Raw genomic sequence first — 24,819 nt, 5'->3', positions numbered from 1 at the left:
AGCTGCCCGGGGTGCAATTACCCCAGCGGGTGAAATTGCCCCTGTCCCTTGGGGGCAAAATTTCCCTGGGTGTGGGGCGCGATTGTCTTTGGGAGAGTAGCCGCAGCACATAGTAGCGGCAGCTGCTGACTAGCAGTCACATAGTACTTGTGTAACGTTACGGAAGTCAGAGGTGTAGTATATTAATACTTGAAGGAAGACAGGAGCCAGGCAGGGATTTCACCAGGGCTTTATTTTCCTGATAACACTGGAACTGATCTTGCATAAATAACGTCCAGAATTACAAAGGCCAACTGGGGCTGGGCTGCAGTAGAAGAAACTGTGCAGTTAAAATGTTAAATTAGTCCCGTGCTCGGAGGAGCCGGGAGGACGCAGCTGTCCGTGTCCTCAGCTCGTCCCGTAATGCGTGCGTAGCGCGCGGGGGCGGAGCCGAGGGCGCGAGCGAGATCTCGCGAGAGCGGGGCTCTCGCGACATCTCTACACACCTCCCTTTTTCCAATGCGGAACGGGTTCACTGTGTAACACATAGTCATTGTATCTCACCGGTCTTCTGTGCTCCCTTCGGGGCCTCTCACTGGTTGCAGGGCATGGTCTCTGCTGATCTGGTTCTGGACTCACATTGGGTTCTTCCCGTTCTGTTTCGGTTTCATCTCTTTCTCCATCGCCTCCTTCTGGTCCTCGTTTCTCCGGTCCTCTCTTTCAGTCTCTAAGTGGGGTGTCTCAGGGGTTCTCGCTTCTTCTTGCCTCCGCTGGTATAATGCTACCCTTTCAAAGTTCCACGTGCGCCCGTCTTCTGTGCGGACATGATTTGTTCCTTTGTGAGTTACCTTTATGGGCCGACTATACCGGGATCCCGTGGCTAGGTCCTTTCTTGGCAGTTTGATTTTGACCCAGTCCCCTTCTTCTATGTTGGGCGCTTGCTTCGTCCTTCTTCTTTCATCACTCCACGATTTCATGCGTGTCTTGTTCCTCTCCATGCGCCATACCACTTCTGTCATGTTAACAGCTTCATCTTCCCTTACTTTCGCCAGCCAAGGTGGAATGAGGGTGGATGCCGCACTCCTCCCTCTCAACATTTTGAACGGGGATATTTGAGTAATCCCATTTGGCGTGAGCCTGTGGGCCGCTATGGCTTCTTTGGTGGTTTTGAGGGGGTCCATTCCCGACGCTGTTGCCAGTTGGATGGCCCCTTTTATGAACCTGTTCGCCCTCTCCACTAGTCCATTTGCTTGGGGGTGATACAAGGCCGCCTTCTTTTGTTTGATGTGGTTCTTTCTTAAAAATGCTTCCATGTCTTTGGAAACTAGTTGCACTCCATTGTCTGTGACGACTTCTTTGGGGAGGCCTTCCTTTGGAATATTTCAGTGAGCACCTGTATGACCGTCTCAGTGGTTATGTTCGGGACGAACTCGGCTTCCACCCACTTGGATAGATAGTCGACCAGCACTATGCCGTATTTGTGTTCCGTTTCCATCGCCTCCAGGGGCCCTATGAAGTCTATGCCCACTTTGGACCATACTGTTTCTGGTATCTCCGTGGGTATGAGAGGTGCTTGTCGAACCTTCAGTTTTTTGTCATTGTTAAGGCATTCATGGCAGCACTCTATCATGGCGCGTATTTCTTGGTCCATAGACGGCCACCAGTAAGCTTCTCTCACCCTGCAGCGGGTCATCGTGTTCTCGAGGTGTCCCGCATGGGCCCTGCAGAGAATGGTGCGCCTCATTCCTGTGGGGGGGATGATTTGATCCATTTTCATGATTATCCCCTCCGTTTCCGACAACTCGTCTTGCACCTTCCAATATGGTCTCATGCCTTCCGGCAGCATTTTCTCATTTGGCCAACCTTCTTTGATCCATTTGCGAATCTTGGCCATGGTTGGGTCATTCACGTCTTCTTCTTCCCAGTGTCTCTCACTGAGTTCCAGGTAGTCTGGGTCCCTTATGTCTGAGATGGATGCGACAATGCATTCTCCGTGTAGGAATGTGGTAGCCCTTTCCTTGTTTTCTGGCAGTCTCGACATGCAGTCGGCTTGCGAGTTTTTCCATCCGGAGATGTGATGGATTTCAAATGTGTATTCCTGTAGTTTCGCTGCAATGCGAGCTAGTCTGGGAGTGGATGTTTTGGTGCCTCCCGGACTAAGCATGTGGATGAGCGGCTTGTGATCTGTCACCAGCTTGAACTTGGGGCCCCACACATATGTTCTGAAATGTTCGACTGCCCATGCGCATGCTAGCATTTCTTTTTCAATGGTGGAATAGTTCTGTTCCGCCTCTGATAGCGCCTTCGACGCAAAGGCCACCACATGTTCGGTGTCACCTCTCCTCTGCGTTAGCACTGCTCCTAGTCCGTACGCACTGGCGTCAGTGGTAATGACCGTATCCCACTCTGGGTTAAAGGGTTGAAGACATGGAGCTTTCATGATGTGTTGCTTTATGGTGTCCATCGCCCTCTTCTGGGGTTCTCCCCACACAAATTCTGTCCCTTTTTTGAGTAGATCGCGTAGGGGTGAAGTGGTTTCTGAAAACTTTGGTATGAATTTCGCATAGTACTCGGCCAATCCCAGAAAAGACCTCACACCTTCTTTGGTGGTGGGTTCAGGAGCTTTGGTGATGGCTTGCATAAGATTTTGTCTTGGGCTGATGCCTTTCTCCGAAATCTTGTACCCCAGATATTCAACTTCTTTTACTCCAAATGAACATTTCTCATGCCGTAAACGCACTCCTGCTTCTTGTAGTTTGTTGAGAACCACTTTGAGGGTGGTATCGTGCGTCTGCTTGTCCCTTGCATAAACCAATATGTCATCCTGAAAATATACCACATTTTTGACTTTCCTTAGTAGGACGTCCATCATGCGCTGAAAGGCCGATGCAGCTGATGACAAACCGAAAGGCATTTTGGTGAATTGAAACGTGCCAAATGGCGTGATAGATGCCGTAAGGGGTTTCGATTCTTCGTGGAGCTGTATCTGATGATATGCATTTCTCATGTCAAGTTTTGAGAATATTTTGGCCTCTTTCATTAATAATATGAGTTTGTTTATGCTTGGGAGCGGGTAATTGTCTGTGATGACTTCTAAGTTGAGGCTGCGCAGGTCTATGCACACCCTTAATTCCTGTGATTGGGGTTTCTTTATCAGGACGACTGGGCTCAACCATTCGGACGCTTCAATTTCCTCTATCACTCCTTCCTTCTTCATTTTGTCTAGCTGTTGTCTAAGGGTGTCCCTTGCTGTGGCCGGTACTGGTCTCACCCGGTGCTTGACAGGGGCGGCATTTCTTTTGAGCACAATTTTGTGAATAAAACTTTTAATGTACCCCGGCTCCTCCGAGAAAAGTGTTGGGTAATCGCTCTTGACAACGGATTTGCTCCGCGTATGGACTGATAGAACTTGATCTTCTGTGCTGGGATCCAGTCTGATTTTTAGTTTGTCTTGATCATCCCAGCCCAAAACAGCAGGCCCTTCATGGCTGAAGTAGACTCTGGTGATGGTTTCTCTTCCTTTGAATTCGACTTTGCCGTTGATATACCCTAGCAGTTCGACTGAAGCCCCCCCAAACACCGTGGGCTTGTGTCGTGTGGTGAGTACTTCCACTTTCTCTTTACCCAGCATGTCTTTGTATGTCTGAAGGGGTAGGATGGTGAGGTCCGACCCGGAATCTGCCATGACCCTTGTCTCTTTTCCATCGATTTTGATCACGCAGTGGGGCTTCTCTCTCCTGGCTCGTGTGCTGTTCACCATTATGACTGTGGGTCTTCCCTCCTCATCTGAAGAAGAATCCCTCTCCCTTGTGGGTTCTGTGGTGAGGCTTGTGACTTTCTTGTTCCTCCATCGACACACTATCGAGAAGTGTCCTATGCGTTTGCAGACGGAGCACTCCTTGTCTCTGGCTGGGCACTCTGTCAAATGCCAGGTGTTTGGTGCTGGTGCACCTATGACACTTGAGGGGTTCTTTCCTGCTGTTTCTTGCTTCTCTCGTGTCTGGTGCAAACTTTTCCTTTCTTGGACGGAATCCCACCGCTTGTATTTCGGTGGGAACTTGGGCCCCTGTAAGCTCTTTCCTTCTTCCCGCTGTTTCCTCAACTGCTCTGGCAATTTCGACGGCTTTTTCTAACTGTAGCTCTTTTTCGAGGATGAACTTATCTTGGACTTTCCGACTGTTGGTGTGGACGACTAGCATGTCGCATATGCGGTTTTCCGCATTGGTGCCGAAGTTACACAGGGCTGCTAGCTCCCTTAATTTCGTGACGTAGTCATCGACGGGTTCAGACTGTTCTTGTTTTCGAGTGTAAAATCTTATTCTATGGAGTACTGTGTTCTCTTTGCTGGCGAACCTCTTAATGATTCTTCTAACGGCCTCCTTAAACACATCATCATTGTCGTCATCTACTGGTATCGGGGTAAGGCCCTCGAATATTCTTTGCCCTTCCACCCCTAAGGCATTGAGTAGCATGGCCCTGCGTCTCACCGCTGAAAATCCTGATCCACCCATAGCCTCCACGTACGTCGTGAACAGGGGCTGCCATTGTGGCCAAGGAATGGCAGGCCTTCCTGGCGTTTGCAGAAAGGGTGGCGGCGGCGTGGCTCCCTGCATGTTTCTGCGCGGTTTCTCGTGGTGATCCTCGTCGCCAATTTATGTAGTATATTAATACTTGAAGGAAGACAGGAGCCAGGCAGGGATTTCACCAGGGCTTTATTTTCCTGATAACACTGGAACTGATCTTGCATAAATAACGTCCAGAATTACAAAGGCCAACGTGGCCAACTGGGGCTGGGCTGCAGTAGAAGAAACTGTGCAGTTAAAATGTTAAATTAGTCCCGTGCTCGGAGGAGCCGGGAGGACGCAGCTGTCCGTGTCCTCAGCTTGTCCCGTAATGCGCGCGTAGCGCGCGGGGGCGGAGCCGAGGGCGCGAGCGAGATCTCGCGAGAGCAGGGCTCTCGCGACATCTCTACAAGAGGCTCTCTGAACTTTTGCGCCACTTGGGTTGAGCGCATAAAAGGGCGCCTTTCCTGATGGCCACCCACCTTTTGTAATCAAGCCGAAACAACACACGACGGAGGAAAAAAGACGGCTGCCTTTGAGCGTTCCCGGCTTTCCGCACCGACACTCCAATTGCTTTCTACCTGGACCTGTGCGTAAAGAAAGAAGACTGCATTGCCTCCCCAACTCGCTGGTGTGCAGAACTACTCAGAAAGATGGTAATTACAACCCGATGCTTCTGTTGACCTTTTAGAAAATGTTCCTTTAAACTATGTACACAGCGTTCGGCTGGTGCTCAAACAGTAGTTTGCATAGTTCAGAGTGCATTCTGGACGAGAACGGGTAAATGGGACTGTTTTGGTTTACCCTTTCCTAGCACAGATTTTTTTCCAACGCCTGCCGCAGTTGAATCAAGTGCATGTGTTGCAATCGCTTTGCTGTGTTCCTGCTTCCCCTTTAGAAGGTGTCCAAAGTCTGAAAGGGTAAATGGCAGAACGTAGCTTCACTTTGTTACGTCCCAAAAAAAGTCTAAACGGCAGAAACTTTTCTCAGTTAGAGTTGAAAGCGTATATTGGAAGTTGCTGCTGTGCTGGGCACTTTCAGCTGCAACCTTTTCTTCTTTGTTGATTTTAATTGGACAGGTTTGAAACTTGGTATTGTTTTCTGCAGTTCGTCCTGATTCCGGGCAGGAACATATGGAACTAATTACACTTCTTTTCATGGTTCCATTGAAGTTTTATCCCCATGCAAATTGTTCTTCATCCTGACGGGAGTCCTTTCTGGTACTGAGTTGGCTGCAGTGGTGCAGCTAGGATTTCTCAACAGTGAAGCTGCGCTGTGTACACCTGGGCCTATCGTAAAGTTCCCTATTAATCAAGGGGAATATATTTGATGAGACAGTTTGTTTGCTATTGCTCTGTCCAGCAGACAAGATCCGAGTTTGAGCTTTGATGGTATATCTTTATTTCATTGTTTAGAACAGCAAAATGGTACTCATTTCATTGGCAGGCAAGGATGATGGGCAGAAAGGTTCTGGCCAGAATTCAAAAACACATGCATGTGTAACTGGCCCTATGGGGTGAGCCCCTTGAATGGACAGATGAAAATGTTTCCTGCCACACAACAGTAATCTGCATACAAAATAACTCTGAAGTGTGAATATTTGACCACTAGTAATGCAGTGAGACCTATTCCCACTTGTCACTTGCTTTTTTCACACTCTTGTTTCTTTAAAATGGGCAGAAGAAGCACTCTCTAATCCACTTTACAAGGAGCTTCCATCTTTGTGTTTCATTTTGCATTCCTGTAAAGGTTATATAAACAGGCCTACACGTACCAGAATGCAATCTGATATGAGGTTTATTATTTCAGCCCAGAAATTGGACTACTTGAGATCCTATCCTGTGGGTTGAATTACTTTGAAAAGTTCTACACAGGCCCCCGAAGGCCATGTGCGATGGACGGATGGTATGGTGAATGGGTTCCACTTCTATTTTTATAAGGGTTTCTGCCATTTAATAAGTGACCAAATGTAAGGTGTCTTTCACTGTAAGAGATTATGCCCAGCGGGTGTAAGGCTTAAATAAGGATTGAAAAGTGAACGCCAATAGATGTGCCGGTAGTCAGGCTGTAGTGACCTGCAGCCTATATGGGAATTTGGTCCTCGGTGAAGTGAGGGATGCTCTTACCCTCTATCTACACCCTGCTTTTTATTTACCTTCATGCCCCTTGCTTCACTCTGGCTTCGTAACAAAGCCCGTCAGTGCTCCTGTGGTGTTCTGGTTCCTCGCCTTTGTATTGTTCCAGTTCAGTTTTTGCTTTCATAATGGTAAAGACCATTCAGTTGAGGAACATAATATTAGATCGATTGAGTTTCTGGTCAAATGCTACCTGCCTATTTGACCTGGAGGCTGGCATCTGTGCTGTAGATAAGTAGGATGTTTCCACTGTATGGCTATGTGAAATCAGTAAGCGGCTGTGAATGAGACCTTCTGCCTTTTCTTCTGCACAAATCGAACACTCTGAAAGCACCATCACTTTAAAAGTGATGTTCAAATGACAAACGGCACTCCAAAAACTGTTTAACAATCTTACCTGTTTGAGGTCATTGGTGAGATGTAATTGAAAGGAAACTCAGTAAACAATGTGCCATATGGTCCTAATTCAAGTAGCCCTTTATCTGAACCAAAAGTTATTGGCTCTCACAAACCTTATAGTGCAGTTCATGGTAATGAGTGGAGTTTCCAGACTAAGCTTTTACCCCATCTGCCAATTCAGAGTGTAGTCTGGGTTACAGCGTATTTGGTTGAGAAAGGGATTGACACTTGCAATGTGAGATGGTGAACTGGAACCTGTCAACCAGTGGTAGGAATTGGCATACATCGTATTTGTCTAAATGCTAGAAAAGTATTGTTCAAATAGGTACGGCCATGTAGCCTCTTCAAGTTTGGCCCACTTTCAACTAAGCACCTTTAGAATGGAGCCTCCTTACCGCTACTTTGCTTCACAATCAATACATCATTTAAACTGAAAAGACTTTAAAAAAAAAACGTTTTTGGGGAGTATGGATTATTCCTGGCAAGAATATATAACATGTTATAATGGGCCATACATTTTGGCTATTTCTTTTAATTCAGGCGTTTGAACATACTGGCAATGTCGAAACCAATAAGACCTTAGCGAGCACAGAAACGGCAGAGAAAAAAAACAAGTGGCGCAAGGTATCAAAAGTGCCAGTTCTGTCTTCATTCTTCAAAAGAAGGAGATGAGCGCCCTCCCCAAGGCCAGGCAACAGGCATTCCTGAGGAAACGGTACTGCCTGTGGTCATGCCACAAGTTTCAAGAGATGAGGCCTCAAGAACCAAAGCACTAGAGGGCAATGATGAACAACAGGAACAAGGCACTAAAACATGTTGGTTTAAAGACATTTCCTGATGGCCTAAATCAATGCTTGGACATGTGTGTGATCAAATTGTAATGGGAGGGCCACTGGCTATGCCACCTCCTAGTTATTCATACCCAAAGGATGACAAAAATAGGCGCTTTTCTTCTTCATATGGGCTCATGGTATTACCTAACAAAGAAACAGTCTGTAGGCCAGGCTGCAATACTCTATTTTGACTGATGGTCTACTGTTTTTGCTGAAGGGTTTTCGACCCTATGCCAAAATCAAAACTTGGTAGTGATGGCATTAATAACTGGAAGCATATTGGTAACTATTTGAAAATGCATTTGAAGGGTCTCCTGAACATGCCAAAACCGCTGGCAAGTGGGTGGATTCTGAAAGGTGCCTCACAGGACATGATGGTATTGATTTTCTCATGCAAGATCAAATACAGGCAGAGACCAAGCGTTGGCGGGCTGTGCTTGAAAGAATTATGTCACTTGTCTTTCTGTCCAAAAATAATTTGGCATTTCGTGGCTCTTCAAACAAGTTATTTACTCCAAACAATGGACATTTCATAGGCCTTGTTGCTCTACTAGGGAAATTTTGTTCCGATCATGATGGATCATTTGCATCGAGTTACCTCACGAGATCCACAGTCACTAGTGCGGAAATGTTTTTCAGAATGTACTAATTAGTTTAATGGGGTCTCAAGTAAAGAATGCAATTTTATAAAGGGTAAAGGCTGCAAAATATTTTTGTTATTTTGGATTGTACCACAGATATCGGCCACACCAAGCAACTGTCTCACACTGTAGGAATTGTGGATATTACAGGCAAAGACATTTCTGTGACAGCATATTTTATAGGGTATCGCCCCGCAGACTGACTGTTAGCATGTGCCACACTCAGGATTCTTAACTTTAGCTTGCTCCGCATCTAGATAGAATTCTATTCTTACCATGCACCACACTTAGAATTCTGAACCCTAGCTTGCGTCGCATCTAGATAGAAATGTGAATGTCAGCATGTGCCGCACCTAGATGGAATCCCATAATTGCAGGGACAGCAATGCCAACTAACAATATCATCCCTCTGCATACACCTCTCAAACTCTAACCAAAGACAACCACATGCCTTAAACACAGCAATCCGCACAAACTTCACAACAATGGAACAACAAAACAAACCACACATAGACTTGCACAACAGCACACAACGACTATCGACCGTAAAACACCCCAAGCCCAGCCAACGCACCCACCGGGCTGAGGCTGCCAACAGCACATCACTGCTCTCTTGCACTTTTCCAGCTTATTCTCACTAACCCACCCCTTCTCCTCCCCATTTTCAGAGCCACCAGAGCGCCAGGGGACCACTTTGGTGGTGATAGTGCGTGGTACAAATGTCCTTTAACATTAACATCTGGTGAAGGCCTTGCAAACCTTCTGTATTCTGAAATGTCAGAATGCGGTCTAGAGATGGACAACTGCCGTGGCCAGGGGTATGATAATGGTGCAAGCATGATTGGGGTAAACTGAGTCCAAGCGTGAGTTCTCGAGCCATACCCCATGCATTTTTTTAACCCATGTGGCTGCCACAGTTTAATATTGGTGGTTGGCGATGCTTGCCAATCCTTTTTGGTGTACTTCAGAGACTCTATCATTTGGTTGCAGCTGCAACCAAACACTAGAACATTCTGTGAGCATGTAAAAATCTTTCCTTGAAAAAGGTCTTTGGAACACAATGGGAATGTAGAATTGAAAGCTTGAGAGCAGTGCAGTATCAATTTGTTGAGATACACACAGCCCTCGTGAGCATTGAAGAAAAAGTCAATGACCCAACATTGTCCTCGGAGGCTAAGTTCCTTGCTTTACACTTGGAAGATTTCAGTTTTATTTATGTTTAAGTTGTGAGGTATGACCTATTTCAGGTGAACATTGTAAGCAAATCCATGCAGTCCAAACAGATTGATTTGCCGGCCTGCAATGACCTGCTTAAGAACTGCGTTGCCTTTGTCAAAAGTTAAAGGAGTGTTGGTTTTTCAGTCTGCTGTAACAACAGCAAAAGAGAGAACCTTACTTTTTAGGCACCCTACTTTTAAGTCAACTGAATGACATAGGAAAAAAAAGAAAATGTTTGCGTATGAGACTCAGGACGAGACCCCTGAGAATGAAGAACTTTTTAAAGTAACTGTTTTAATACCCTGATTGACGCCATAACTACTTTGCTTGAAAGGCGCTTTCCCCAGTTGTCTGCCCACAATACAAGCTGGGGTTTCATGTACAACATAAAGCTCTTGCCTGGAAAAGAAGAACTGATAACAACTGTGCAAGCACCTGGAGCAATTATTAGGAAAGAGTGGTGATAGTGCACCAGAATCTGATATAGAGGGTTCCCAGTTGGCTGAGGAACTGCGACATATCCAGCCATCACTTCAGAAGAGTTCTATTATGCCCCTTCAAGTTTTGCAGCATATTCATCACACAAAAACACATTGGTTGTTTCGAAATGTGTGGGTTGTCATGGAGCTCTTACTAACAATTCAAGTGGTGAGAGGAGCTTTAGTAAATTGAAACTGATAAAGACATACTTGCGCTCCACAGTGGCAGAGGAAAGGCCATCAGCCCTTGCAATACTTTCAATTGAGCGTGAACTTGTTGAAAAGATTGGTTATGCAGCAGCAATAAATGCTTTCGCAGCAGCAAAGTCAAGCAGAGTGCCCTTAACATAGACTAAAAATTGACACAGAACTTTAAAAGTAGTATATACTGTTTGTGTACTCTGCTTTGTCCGAGGAATTACTGAAAAGTTCTTGAATCATGATGTAATAAAACAGATTTCATTTTGTTAAGCAGTGATTTATTGACCTTGGGTAGGAGTTAATTAACAGTGTAGTTTGGGAGTGGCGCCTGGGCGCGCTTTCTAGTGGTTTGTCCTGGGCTCCAAATGGACTAGAAACTGCCCTGATCATAATAATACCTGCACAGACTAATGATTACAGACGTGTACTGTCTCCAGCTCCTCTAGTTTCGTTATGTCCCCCTTCACCTCATGCAACGATTGGGACAGTCCCGCTCGCATAATACTCAACTGCGACTGAATGGTGACTATCTTGTCCCTAAAATCCTGAAAGCATTGGCAAAGGACCTCCTGGGTGACCACTTAATCTTTTGCAGTGCCTGCCAGCGCCCCCCAGATCCTCTCCTGCCCCGGGTCCCTGATCTCCCCCAGCCAGTACCTCGCTTTCTCTGTGCCAGTCTGTGCAGATTGCTCTCCTGTGGTTTCTTCACAGACTTGGAGGCAGCTTGCATGTCCTTCCCCTTGTTTTTGGACATAGTGTGTAGGGAGGTCTGATGGGGGAGAGCCCTGCCCCACCTCTTCTCCCTGATATTGTTTTGCATCCTTTGGCTCTCTTCTGAACATTTTTTCAGGGCGTAGGAACCTCCTCCCTCCGCCGCTTTGTTGGTCAGCCCTTGACTGTGCAGGGGAAGGGGGGATTGAACCTCCCCTCTAACTGTGCGCAGTTGAGCCACTGTTTGTCCTCCTCAGGTTTCAAATTACCCTCCTCCTGGCCTTGGTGCCTGGATCACTCTGCTCTGAACCCAACCAAATGGCCTCTTGCTCCATTCTTCGTTGCCCACCATGGATGTAGAATGGACTCTTTAGCCTTCTATTTGGCCTCATGATTGGCCCGGGGAGGCCGGGGCCCCACCGGTCACTGTCTTCTATGTGTGGTACGCCTCTTGCTCCCTTGTCTTCCTTGCTGTGGTTCTGGATGGGGGTGTGCTGGCTGAGGCACTGTATGCAGTTCCAAAATTGTAACTCTCTTTTGAGTCATACATTCATTAGGTTCCAAAAGCGGATCGCTGGGGTTCTGTGGTTGAGGATTCCTTTGAAGACGTCTGGGGGTCAGGGGTCCTTTGTAGATCCCGCAAGGTTGGTGTCCTTGATCAGTGTGGCAAAAGTTTCCTCTCTGATTGGTTCTAGGCAGATGAGTTTTGTTTTCATCTGTGCTTCGTCTGGTGTCTGTGATCCAGTGGGTTGTATTTGCCCCGGGTAGGTTGATGGTCTCCTGTATTGTCTATTTTTGCTCTCGGGTGGTTGGTGATTTTGTCTCAAAGTGTTTGTGAAAGGGTGATGGAATTTTTGCAGGAAGAGTTTTTTATTATTATAATTTTTAAAAAAAAAATTTTTAGGACTTTTGTACAGTTTGAGTTGTCTTTGGTATTTTATTTGGTCTTGTCTGGTGTATTGTTCACTCCATTTTGTTTCTATTTTTCAGTTGTTTTTCTGGAGTTATTTCAGTTGTTCTGTGAACCAGTTTTTTGGGTGTTGCTTTTGAATGTTTTAGCTGGTGCTAATTGGTCAAGGACCTAGGTGATCCAATTGTTGCGTGTGTCTTCTGTTCTATCTATGTTTGTATCAGTGGGTTCTCTTTCGCTTGGATTGGATTGGTCGTTGAATTCTATATTGATTAGGAGGGATTCATAGTCTTCTGCGTTGGTTGTGATGATTCAAGATGCTCAGGTGGGTATTGTCGGGTATTGCTTAGTTCCTGATGGCTTTATAGTTGTCCAACAGCCAGGTTTCTGTAAGGAAGAGCACGTCTGTGCCTCCTTCGGTTAGGTCATGAGTTTTTTGCCATGGATCTAACGTTGAGGAGGCTGCAGTGTAGTTTGCTTGATTTGCCTTAAGTGTTGTTGTTAGTATTGTTTGTTCTGATCTTTTGGGTGGTGTGGTTCTTTGTTGTTCAGTCTCTTTGTCGAGTAGACTGATCAGGTTTATGGCGGGATTGGTTAATTCTGGGTGGTAAACAGGGTAGCTACCACTCTGTTCCAATCTTTGTGATACAGGAGGTGTAGAGTGTAATGGATTCCAATTTGTTCCTTTTTCTGGCCGAGGTATTGTCCATGTTGGAGAACGGATTGGGGATGGTTTATTAGTTGTCGTGTTCCGTTTGCTGTCCTGGTTGGGTCTGTTTTCGTGGAGTTTGTTGGCTGTCAGTTTGTTGTTGCTGTGCTGCTTTGTTTACCACGTTGTCGTATGTGGACAGGTAGTGAGCATTGTAGTCTGTCTTTGCTCTGTTATTTGTATGTCTCCTTGGGCCATCATCTTGGGACATGCTGGTCAGTGCCTTCCAGAGAAGTTTGGGATTTTTTAAATATTTCTGTTGTCTTTTCTGGTTTCTTTGTCTTTCTTGTGTTGAGGCATGATGTGTGGGTTGTGTTCCTTAGTGGACGTCCTCTTTCGATTGGGGTTTTTCCTGGTCTTTCTGTAGAACATTTTAATTTTAACCCTAGAGGGAGTGAGACCTTTTTCACATGCCCTCGTGTGTTTTGACCTGAATTGGATTATGCGTTTTCACTGTTTTGGGAGTCTGACAAACTCCATATGCATCTACTTTTTGTAAGGTGACACGCACAGCACCTTCAGTGCAGTGTCTCTGAGAAATCCTTTAGATTTCTCATAAGGTTTAAAATACCTTTTTCGTGTGTGAAATACTGTTCCCAAGAATAGTAACGGGAAATTGACTTTACTTACCTTTTCTCTTTGTGGGTCCAGCACACCCCATCTTATGGTGAGTGCTGGTGTGGGGGTTACCTAGTAGCCTCTTATCCTACATTCTCATGTAACATTTTTATGTTACCGTCCCTTCTTTAAATGGCTGGTGGCAGTGGTTTACTTTTTCCTACTATTGTGCTTTTCTACCGCCGGCTGAATCCTCAGCTGCAGTATAGCACCCATGGGTGACCCTTTTATCAAAATGGCCTGTCTTCTTTTTTCTACATTTTCTGTTTGAGGTCTTTCTTGGGTTTTACTCTGTGCATCGAAACAGATTGGAGCCCCTTGTTTGTCTTTTCTTTGGCAGGCTTCAACCCCGAAGCCCACCTCTGGCTCCAGTGTGTCTGGAAGGACAGGATGTGAGGGAAGGTCCCAAAACTCAACTGTCCTTTGTCTCTAGTAATACCCCAATGCAACCAGCCCTGATTGACTGGCTGTCTTTTCAGGACAGCCACCCTGCTGTGTGATTGACAGCCAAGGCTGTTCATGAATGGGAGAAACCTACTTAAAAGGCAAGTGTTTTGGGACTGGAGGCAGAGATGACCACTGGGAGAAACACCATAGGAAAGAAACTGTGAACGAAGCTTGCTGCCTCCTCCTGGACCTTTGAATTGCCAGGTGAAACCCTGCTGCGCTGAACCTCCTTTTTCAATTCGGCAGAGAAGCTCCGGATTGGATGACTTCTCCCAATGGGTTAGTGAGACCAACTAACCAAGAGACTAACTCCACTGGACCATCTTCCCTCTCTGGCTGTACTTCTTCATTGCTGCAAGAACCGAGTGCCAGGGGTCGAGTAATCCGTAGTCGAGTGAAACGTCTGAAATCTGGCTAGAATCACCAGGAGTCTCCTAAGGACCCTCCAGAAGCAGGACGACCAGAGCTCGAGACCCCTAACCAGAGTGCAAGACCCAAGGAGTGAAGGAAGCCCAACCGAGATCTGCAACAGTGCTGTTTACTAAGCGCTGAAACTGCAAAGCGCTGCTGAATTGAAAAGCGCCCGTAGCTGGTGACGACCTCCCAAGTATCACAGTAGCCCTACAGATGTCCTCCCTCTTGTCCCGATGACTTAGGCTCAGGAACACTGGGTCTGCATCACTGGAGCAGGACAGAAGCCAGCTGGACCACTCTTCTTCAAACCAGTGGTACTGTTAAGACTTAGGGTACTTACCTCACTGTCTTGTAGCCTTGTTTTTTTCAGTTGGGAATTGCAGTGGCCTACTTTTAGAGTTGATTCCAACTCTGTTTTCACAGACTTAACAGCTTGTGACCCTTTGCAAGACCTTTGATTCTAAGAAGTGCCTCAGCTCCATAGATTGTTTCAAATTGACTTTGGCTGTCCTGGCTCCCTGCAGACTTCTAGTCCGTTGACTTTGATATTGTTTCTCTCTCATAGGCGGTAACTTGTTTTAGACTGTTACTGCTGGGAAAGGCTTGTCTAGATTTCATTGGAAGATTTAGTTATCCTCACATATACTGAGAACCTATTTAACCTTTTTCCTTCCTTAAACATTTCCTTTCTGTAACCTCAGAATCAAAAACCCTAGGGTGTAGGAATTGTGTATCATATCCAAGATTTATCCATTAACTTACTCTGATTCTGAAAAGTAACTTTAAAGTATATTTACATTGTTTCATGAATTGCCTTTCTAAAGAACACTTATTTAAAAAGGGATGTTAATTAAATAAATATTTATAACTGAAACCTTGAAAGTGTTAATGGCTATTTGTATTTACGTTTTCATTTGTAGAGCTCTACAGCTCACAATTATCCCACTTGAGAGATAGGCGTGGCTGCTCAGTCACACTACCACCTGTGTAGTACAGACCTATACCAAAAGGTGGGTTACCTAATACCAAGCAGATAAGTGTTGTGTAGTCTCACACAGTGGGACTACACCAATTCTTACCTAACAAGTCAGCATGATAATGTATTGATTGTGAGCGTGCTGGGTTCCTGCTTTGGACTGGGATGGCAAAGGATTCTCACCCAGGGGGTGTATGATATGTTTAGGCCTCTGGCTTCCACTTTGGCCCAACATAGTCTCAAGGTTTACCCTAGCCACATTGGGGGTGTCATTCAGCATAAGTACAACTAAGCAAAAGCAGAATGACAATCTGTATTGGTCCGCATATCATCCTATAAACTCTGATGTTCTGAAGTAATCAGTAAGGCATCCCCAAATCATCAAGAACAAATGTTTCGTGGCAATGCTCTTGAAGTAATCGCATGTCATCCCAGAATAATCCCAAAATCATCAGGGACAAACGTGCAATCTCTTAAAATGACTTGCTGATCACTTTAAAAGCATCAGGAACAAAGGGTTTTCTAAAATAGGGATGATGTTAGCATATTCGTTGTCATCCTAAACTCATTCCCAAATCATCACCCACGATTCTGACATATATGCTGATGACTTTAACAGCGTGATGACTTTGAAATGACTTCTAGTGTAGTTCGATGATCATCAGATGACACCAGGATGGTCTCTAAAGTGATCCTTTTAGACCAGGTAATGTATTATTAAAGGCAATGTGTCCACGTAGGACTGCTTCCTTTTGGAAAGAGGGGGGGAAAAAGCGGTTAGTGATACTAATAAACACTAGTGAAACTAAACAATGAATGCGTGCACAGAACTGAAGCAAGCTCCTAAAATAGGAAAGAGTAGCAGGGGAAAGGAGAAGAAGATACATGAGCGAAGGCGTTATTATACCTTGGTAAGAACAAACTTGCAATGGATAGTAGTTAACCATTTTATCTAAAATACCACTAGAAATGATGATAGGATTGGCAACCATTTATAGTTGATCAAATAACACAGTTGATTACATTGTTAAAATGCATAATACAGTTTCCTTAAGATTATATAATAAACTTTCCCAGGCAAAGACTGGGCATCCAGAGGCCAAAGCTAGTGGGCCTGCAGAATATAGGTAAGACCATTTAAACTGTGCTGCAATTAAAGTGCATAGTGCCTCATAACAACCACAAATAAAGTGTGCAGTCACTTTTAATTTGATCTGTCGTGAGTTCAAATGCATGAATTTGATCCCTCATAGAGTCCAATGCATGATTGAATGATGCATGGCTTAGCGCTAAATGCGCAGGGCCTGTGATTAGCACAAAGTGGGCCTTGGCAGACCTGAGAATGGACTTAAACAGAAAGGCCTTGTTAAATATTACAACTTGCCCGTGTCTGAAGTGCTGAGTGCATTGGTCTGGGTCAGAATCTAACTAAACCTGGTCTGAACTGTCAATCGTCTGGTCAGGCCTGTATCTTAAAGTGCTATATGTATGTATGTATGTATGTATGTATGTATCAATGATTACAAGCAGCAAAAGATGGAGTAAAGTCTAAACGGAATTGCATGATTTAATGATGCATGGCTTAACACTTAAGTGCAGAGTGCCTGAAGTGTGCCTATAGTGGGCCTTTTACAGAACTGAAAATGGACTTGAACGAAAAGACCTTTTTAAATATTGCAACTAGCCGGTATCTGAAGTGCTAAGTGCATTGGTCTGGATGGGAGTCTAGCCAAACCGTGGTCTGAACTATCTATTGTAGTGTCTGAGCTGTATCTTCAAGTGCTATATTCATGTATTACAGGTAGCTGAAGATAGAATAAGATCTAAACGACATTAGGGCATGATCTGATATTGCAACTGGCCCATATCCATGCTGAGTGCAGTTATTTATAGAGGGCTTTAAGACAACATAAGAAGAGAAAAATGGGCACATAGAAACATGTAATATGGCACCCCCAAATTCTGCCTGTTGACTTCATTAAATTAACCACACAGGCTACATATCATATCGGGCTCAGCCTAGGAGGTGAAATAAAGAAAAAAGGAAAATTGCATATGGCCTTCTGTAACTAGACTGAACATATCATAGGAGACACATGTTAGCAGCCTGGGAGGCAGTTGTTGTACAGGGAAATAGAAGTGTGGATGAATTTGAACTGAAAAAATGGTGAACTCCAACTCTAGATACGCACAAGTCAGATGGAATGATGGCAACAACCAAAGCAATACTACTGCGATAACGGCTCTGTAGTTACGGTTAAGTAGCTCTACTTGCAGAAAGAGCACTTATTGGGCGGCTTATAACTTTGCTCCCCCTGGACCAATCCTCACCAAACTTTGTAAAAGAAGTATATGCCCTACACCCCCTCGGAAAGACTACGCAAAAGTTTAGTGCAATTTCGTCAAGGCGTGGCAAAGTTATAAGGGCGGTGCCAAAATGTGTGGAAATCTGCATAGATGCAATTGAAAAATATGTTTGCTCGTGTAGGCAGCCCAAACCACTGAATGAATTTTCACCAGATTTGCTCCAGAAGCGGCAGCTTGGTCCTGAAAGTGTGCTTCTGTAAATTTGGTGTGAATCGGTCCCGTAGTTTAAAAAAAAAAAAAAACTGCCATAAAGTAGGTCCACAAAAATTTGTGATATCTGGGTCCGGTCCGCGGACACATTTCCCTAGTCGGTCTGCAGACAACCCCCTGGACCAATCAGGGTCCGGTGCGACTTCTGCGGACATCGGACGCGCCCCATGATTGGATGGTAAAAAGCATGAGGTGCGTCATATTATTTAAAACGGTCGCCATGTTGGATTTTTGGACAGCCGCCAGTGTCCGTGGATAGCACAGCAGGGAAAAAGTCTGGAAAACACACTTGGGGTTATTTTCTAGCTGAAAAGGGGTGTGTAGCTGGCGGGGGAGGGGACGTGGCCAGGTTACCAGTGCAGATTCAACCAGGAATTCAGCAGGGGAAAGGAGAAGAGAAAGCAGAAGCAAAGAGGAAGGTTTTGAGGTGCTTCCGGAACCAGAGGTTCTCCTCAAGTTTCAGGGAGGCTGTTCCAGAAGTAGGCCCCAGCCGAAGAGAGAGATCTACCACCAACTTGTTTCTTGGAGAAGCGAGTCTTGTTAGAATGGAATGGAATGGAATGGAGCTGATGCGGGAGCTATTCGTAGCCTCGCGTATCTGTACAGGCAATTCACTAAGTAAGCTGCCTGAGACGAGATGGAAGAGAGCGTGTGCATTAGACCCTGATTATCTGATAATCTGACACTGCCTACTTTGGCTATTCGAATGGAGTGAAAAAGGGTGGGGGTACCTGGAAGCTCTGGAAGTGTGATATGCTGAGACGTGCTTCCCGGGATAGCTATTTGTTTCCCGATGCGTTGAGCATTCAAAAATTTCCGCCCACCGGAGTTTTGTAAGAAGTATCTGAACTGAAGGAGTAATGAACACTATCAGGCTCCATAGGTCAAGATGGAGGTTAGGATGAAGACGCTATACTGAAGGGTTGCTTACCTTCTCTGAATGTAAGTTGTTCAGACACGTGTGTCTGCTGTGGCATCTGAGCAAGCCGGCTGTTCCCTGTAATTCGGATGCAGAGCTGGTCTCCTGGTCGCATGACAATGTCACGTGATCCTTCTTTATATGCTACGCTGTCAGCCATTTTCTATTGGGATCAGGGCTAAGCAGGCATAGAGCACGGTATATGTCAAGCGTCTCTTAATTGTGCGGCCCGATGGTTAATAAGGTGTCTCATAACTGATTACAGAAGAGTAAAGAGTAATCCGGAAAGACTATAGGTGTGAAGTCCCCTGTTGAGTAGCACCGAAAAACTGTCAGCCGTTTTAAGATGGATGGAATCCCATGGGTAACTTGGCCACATTTCAGATGTAATGTGCCCCACTTATTCCGTCATGTGTATTCCTTAACCAAATGTTGACAGCTCTTCATTAAGGCCCCTTTTCAAGCTGTTTAGATGATAAATCCATCTTGCTTCTTTGTTTAACAAGGACCTTTGTTGGTTTGATGTATATTTTATTATATATCTAATACCCACCATTTAATCTCATCTGAGCAATGTTGTTTCTCCATTTAGTGTGAGACCAGTGCTGAGATGTTCTTACAGCGGGTTCTGGATCTGTGCTCATTTATTCTTATATGTACCGCCCTTGATGTTTGCCCGACATACCTGAGGCCACAGGGGCATTCAGTACAATATATCACATTAGTTGTTTTACAATTCGATGGAAATCTCTGTTCCCATTCTTTGCCATTGATCATAGCTGTTGTGGTTTTGGTAGTATATTTAAACGCTTTACATGTGCCACATGGGAAATTACATTTCATGGGTCTCAAGGGTCTCAAGGCTCAATTGGACATGGCTGCTCTAGTTCTGATAGTTTTAGAATTGACCAATTTGTCCTTCAAATTCTTAGATTGTTTGAATGCAAAGAGGGGTATTGGAATGTTTGGCATGCATGTTCTAACCATTGGCCAATATTCCCATACCATGTTCTTAACTTGGAAGGAATTTGTGTTGTATGTTGTTAATTCTCTCTTCCTTTTTCTGACTGCATTTGGATGCCTTATTTGGTTGTCTGACACCTAGGCTTTGAAGTGGGCGAGGAGTGTGATATCCCCCTGGCTGGGAGCACACTATTGGCTTGAATTTCAGCACTCCTGCCAGACTTGCCTGGGGGTGACAGGACCCTTGATCTTTTCCCACATATTGCAGAGAGTGGTCAGAAATGTGGATGTAACCCTATTATTTACTGGGGCCCCTGACTGGGTGATCTAACAAAGTGCAGTGCAATACAGGGCTGCCCCTGAGCCCTTGGAGACTGTGAGAAGCGAAAGGATAACTGGTCTGACGCATCAGAGATGCAGGGGAGGAGATTGTGCTCACTATATCCTCGCTTGTGGGTGGTTTCGACTGCGTGTACAATTGACACGCAGTGAGAGCGGGGAGTGCAGTGAACAACAGAAGGGTGAAGCCATGTCTGTCACAGAAGGCCGGTAAGCAACAATCAAAATTGCAATTTGAGGCCTCAACTTCGGAGGACTCCCAGGAGGCGCCTCTCAGCCCTCCATCTCGGACCCTAATGGAGCGCTCTGTGAAGTTAAGAATATGCTTGGTCAAGTGTAGGCAAGCATAAAGTCATTAGATGGGAGAAAGGACACCCTGACATGCAAGGTGGACCACATGCTGGTACGCCTGGATAAACGCTGACAACGCCTAGATGAAGTCGAGGGCCGACTGCAACAATTGAGGATGAATCCAGCTCTGCTATGATGGAACTAGTTCTAGTCAGGAGAGCGTTTAAGGAACTGGTAGAAAAGCAACACAATCTCTAGTCACGATCCCGTCGGAATAATCGGAGAATTATAGGGATGCCCGAGGCAGCTAACAAGCGCAATGTGGAGTCCATGGTAGAGCATCTCCTGCGAGAAGTCCTCTGAGGGGAAGATTTCTCAAGAGATTTTCATTGTGGAGAGGGCCCACTGAAGCCCCAGTGGTAGGAAGCCAGTGCTGGGGTGCCGGCTAGGCAAATAATTGCTAGAATGCTGATCTATTGTGGTAGAGATTTAGCACTATGGAAGGTCAGAAAAAGAGGATTACTGACATATTAAGGAGCATCTGTCTGTTTTTTTTCCCTGACTTTTCGGATAAAGTGGAAACATCTAGGAAGACTTTCAATGATGTTAAGAAGAGACTTGGGGCGAGAGATTTGAAATATGACATGCTCTTCCCTGCCAAACTCAGCGTGGAACATGATGGGCATGCACCATTTTTTTCAAACCCTATAAGAAGCTAATGCGTTTCTAGAATCGCTACACAGAGCGCCACGCCGCAAAGGGTACAATGAACAAGGGGACTGGGGCCGGGGGGGGGAAATTCCCCATGAAAATAAGCATGGGTTGGTAATGGTTGACGGTTATGGAAGAGACCCTTCATGGAAATGGCAGAGGGGTTATAAATCTTCACAGGGGTTGCCTGGGCGACTGGGTTCTGGTAAGCCATCATGCGTAAGCATACGTTTGATGGTGGGGTGGGGGTAACTGGCATGTTTGGGTTGCTGGTGGGGATGAAGACAGTGGTGCTAGGGGCTGCTCTATATCACTCCTGGATTGTTCTTCACTGGTTAATGGGGTGGTGCAGTGTCATGGACTACAATGCCGAAGAACCTCAGAAATGTTGTGATGCTGTTACGATAGAATGGCTAAGACACTTAAGGTATGACATGGAATGTCAGGGGTCTGAACTGTCCATCTAAATGTCGCAAGGTATTCTTGTATATGCAGCGCCACCGAGTTGACATAGCGTTTCTCCAGGAGACTCACGACCCCATCGAATGGGGATGCCGATGGCCGCAATGGCTTCTCATTTCATCTCTAAATCTCAGGACATCCTGTTCTCTCTCTCCTCTCCCCTTCCTCCCTCCACGCCCTGTTCTTCCTCTGGCCCCTTTTCAGCCACCTCTCCTCCCTCTTTCTCTGCCATTCCCCTGTTCTACCCTGATGAGGTTTCTAGACAAGTCCGATCTATGAAAGTCTTGTCAAAACAGGTCTATCCCTGTTCCTCCAAAACCATCAAGGGCCACATTGACTCCCTGGCTCCTGCCCTGGCTGACTTCTGCAACCACTCCTTTGCCACTCGGGTCTTCCCTTCTCCCCTGAAGCACTCCCTAGTCCAGCCTCATCTTAAGAAACCCTCTGCCGAGCAGTTAATGCCCAGCAGAACTCTTACTAGCGCATATAAGTTATTTGGTATATTTACATGGTAACACATAGGCCATGCTCTTGCCATAGAGAGCATGGCCTACGTTAGTGCAGCAATTGTAATCCTCAATGCCTCATAATGTGGGTACCTGGAAATAGTCTGGCAAATGGTGCGAGTAACTGAGCATTACTTCACAATTGGTCTGAGTACGTGGTAGTTATACCCGGCCTAAAATAGGAGTGCCTTGGGAAATCATTGCAGTAACTTGCAAATGTTGTGGGTAGCTGGGCATCTGATGGCAATAGGCATGTGGTGTGTCTGCCTCGCAATATCCTGTAATGATACAAGTACATTTATTGCCATATTTTATTTGGTAACTTTGTATAGTTCAGACATTTCAGCAAGCCACTTTTTAGACGTCTTAATGTTTTGATAGATCACCATAGAGCACTAAAAGGTGCTAGAAAAGACGGCTAGGTCGCTGTACTCTAGTTTATGGACTACATTCTGTGATTGGGCTCTTGAGATCTAAGCTTGCACATTTCCATTGCTGGATGGGTGATGTCCTGCTGTTTCCGATGTTCATTGTCTCTTCGCCGCCGCCTGACCATCTAGCTGCTTTGGTGTGAATGATAACCATCTTCATTGGCTTATCTAATCCTGCTCCACTGTACCATATTTGTTTAGCAGCAGCGTGGGCTACAATTCATGCTTTATCCAAGCCTTTATCCATGGACACTAGTTCAAGAGAAGATGCTAACTGTGGGGAAGACATTAATGAAAATGTTTTTGGCTAATACATTTATATCCCATCTCCTCTGTTTTTTAACATTTGAATGTTGTATGGCACATCTGGGGCATTTCAGCTTTTCTTTCAACAAAAGTGAAACTCCTCACAAAGGTTATGAAGACACCGAGATCTTTCCCCCGTTAAATATGTTTTGCTGGAGGTTTAATAGCCTTGCAAGGGATGGAAGGCATTGCATGAAAACGGAGAACCAAATGTGTGAAAAAACCATGGGCTTCTGCCCCACCTCGTACCCAAAGACTAGTCCCTCAAAACGTTGCTCTGTTAAATCTGGAGAGTATTGAGCCCATTTCTGATATGGTTGCCCAGTTCTAAAGGTCTGGTGAATAATTGAATAGGTTTGGACAAGTAGCTATATCTCGATGAAATCAGCAGATGATCAGAATCGGAAAAACGCACCATACTGTGCTTCAAACTTATTTTAAAGATTAGACTGCCCTAGAGTGTGTGTTTTTGTTTTTTGCACCGAGAGACACAGGATGGCGAACAGTTTGAGATCTACCATATCCATTTGGCTTGGATGTTGAAAGTAGTAGAAGGGTAGGATCTCACTTATTTACACTAATACAATGAGCCCTTTCGACACTGCATGCTTTAATTGTAACTGCATGGGACAGCAGCTACTATTCAGCTGAAGGGCAGTACAGGCCAAGAGAAGATGATTAGGGAGGTTAAAAGCAAGCCTCTAGTGCTGACCCATATTGATAATGGCAAAACCCTACTTATGACTCTCCCCAACTTCACCATCGCCTCAATAAAGGCTTTTTCACACCACGGGATGCTGAATTTCAGGTTAGCTTAAGTTCGATCATGTCTCCTCCAAGCTTATGGACCTCTGCAGGTTCCCTCTGAGACTACATACAAGGAAAGTCTTTGTACATACTCTCCAGCCCTGAAAACGGTTCAGCTCTTTTCTTGAGTTGCTCTACATCGTTGTGCTCCTCCCCTTTTGGCATGCTCGGCACTCTACACATCTCTAGGATCATGGTTATAACCTACGATTTGCTGGTTGGCTTGATCCCCCCCCCCCACCGCACCCCCTACCCCCCAACAGCTACCAGGAGCTGCTTTTGACTCCCCAAGGCAACCGGTTTCATAGATGCATATCTATGCAACGTTAACTGTGTGTGTTTGGGAATATGTATAAATGAGCATTAGGATACACGTAGAGGCCATTTAAAGCTTTCCAGTCATAGGCGCCCCTCTGCGAGAACGAACACGGCTAAATGACCTGTTCTTTGGGAAGGTACCCACTTGAGAGTCCACAGCCACACTTGAGCTCACTGTACCTTTCACAGAAGGGAAATATGCGTTTGCATATCAGTCTTTGTCCAGACACATGTGCAGTCCAACACCAAAATGATATGGCAATTCTCTTCTGAACAAGAGTACCAACAGCAAACCCAGCCACGTTTTTCAGCATTGTTGGGCCTCATCAGTAAGGTGGAGTTGTGCCTCTCTGAGCACAGTGAGCATTTCCGTGCTGGACTGCCCATGTGGGCGGGACAAACCCTAATATGCAAATGGTTATTTCCCTTCTGTGAAAGGTTAAGTGAGCTAAAGTGTGGGTGCAGACTCTCGAGTGGGTACCTTCCAAAGAGCAGGTCATTTAGCCGTGTTCGTTCTCGCAGAGGCCCGCCTAGACTATTGCGTCTTCCTTCTCCATGAAGTTTCCTGGCTATCATTGTGGGGTATTTGCATTTTCAAAACAGATCTTGCCCATTACGTGTATTTAAATACCAGGTGGCGAATTTGGGACAGTCTTAAGTGGGTGAAGGAAAGTCCACGGTTTCTTCTACAACCCAGTTGCACCAAGCAATAATGCGCGGCTCTACTTCCAAACACAAACTCGTGGAAGGCAAACCCAGTGTTCAGGTCTGAAATTAAACCTAAGTTACTGAAACAATTCGAAAATGCGTTTAACTGAGTAGACAGTAACCCCTTACTTTTAAATGTCATGGTTTTTTCAAATTCGAGATTGCACGATGTACAGGAAACCCCTACTGTGTAGTCCTGTTTTTCTATAGTTTTAAAATCATGTAACTATTTGTGAAACGACGTTTCAA

The 24,819-nt window shown here is 45.4% G+C and overlaps 1 protein-coding gene across 1 annotated transcript in view; it reads left to right on the top strand.

The window, feature by feature from the left end:
• LOC138527536 (synaptosomal-associated protein 23-like) overlaps window positions 1–24,819 on the top strand; it is a 358,067-nt gene that overhangs the window by 523 nt on the left and 332,725 nt on the right. The gene's annotated exons all lie outside the window — the stretch shown is intronic.

The sequence above is a fragment of the Ambystoma mexicanum genome, chromosome 14 (assembly GCF_040938575.1).
Source record: "Ambystoma mexicanum isolate Mex_15411 chromosome 14, UKY_AmexF1_1, whole genome shotgun sequence".
NCBI classification, from domain to species: domain Eukaryota; kingdom Metazoa; phylum Chordata; class Amphibia; order Caudata; family Ambystomatidae; genus Ambystoma; species Ambystoma mexicanum.
This window is presented reverse-complemented; position numbering and strand designations above follow the sequence as displayed.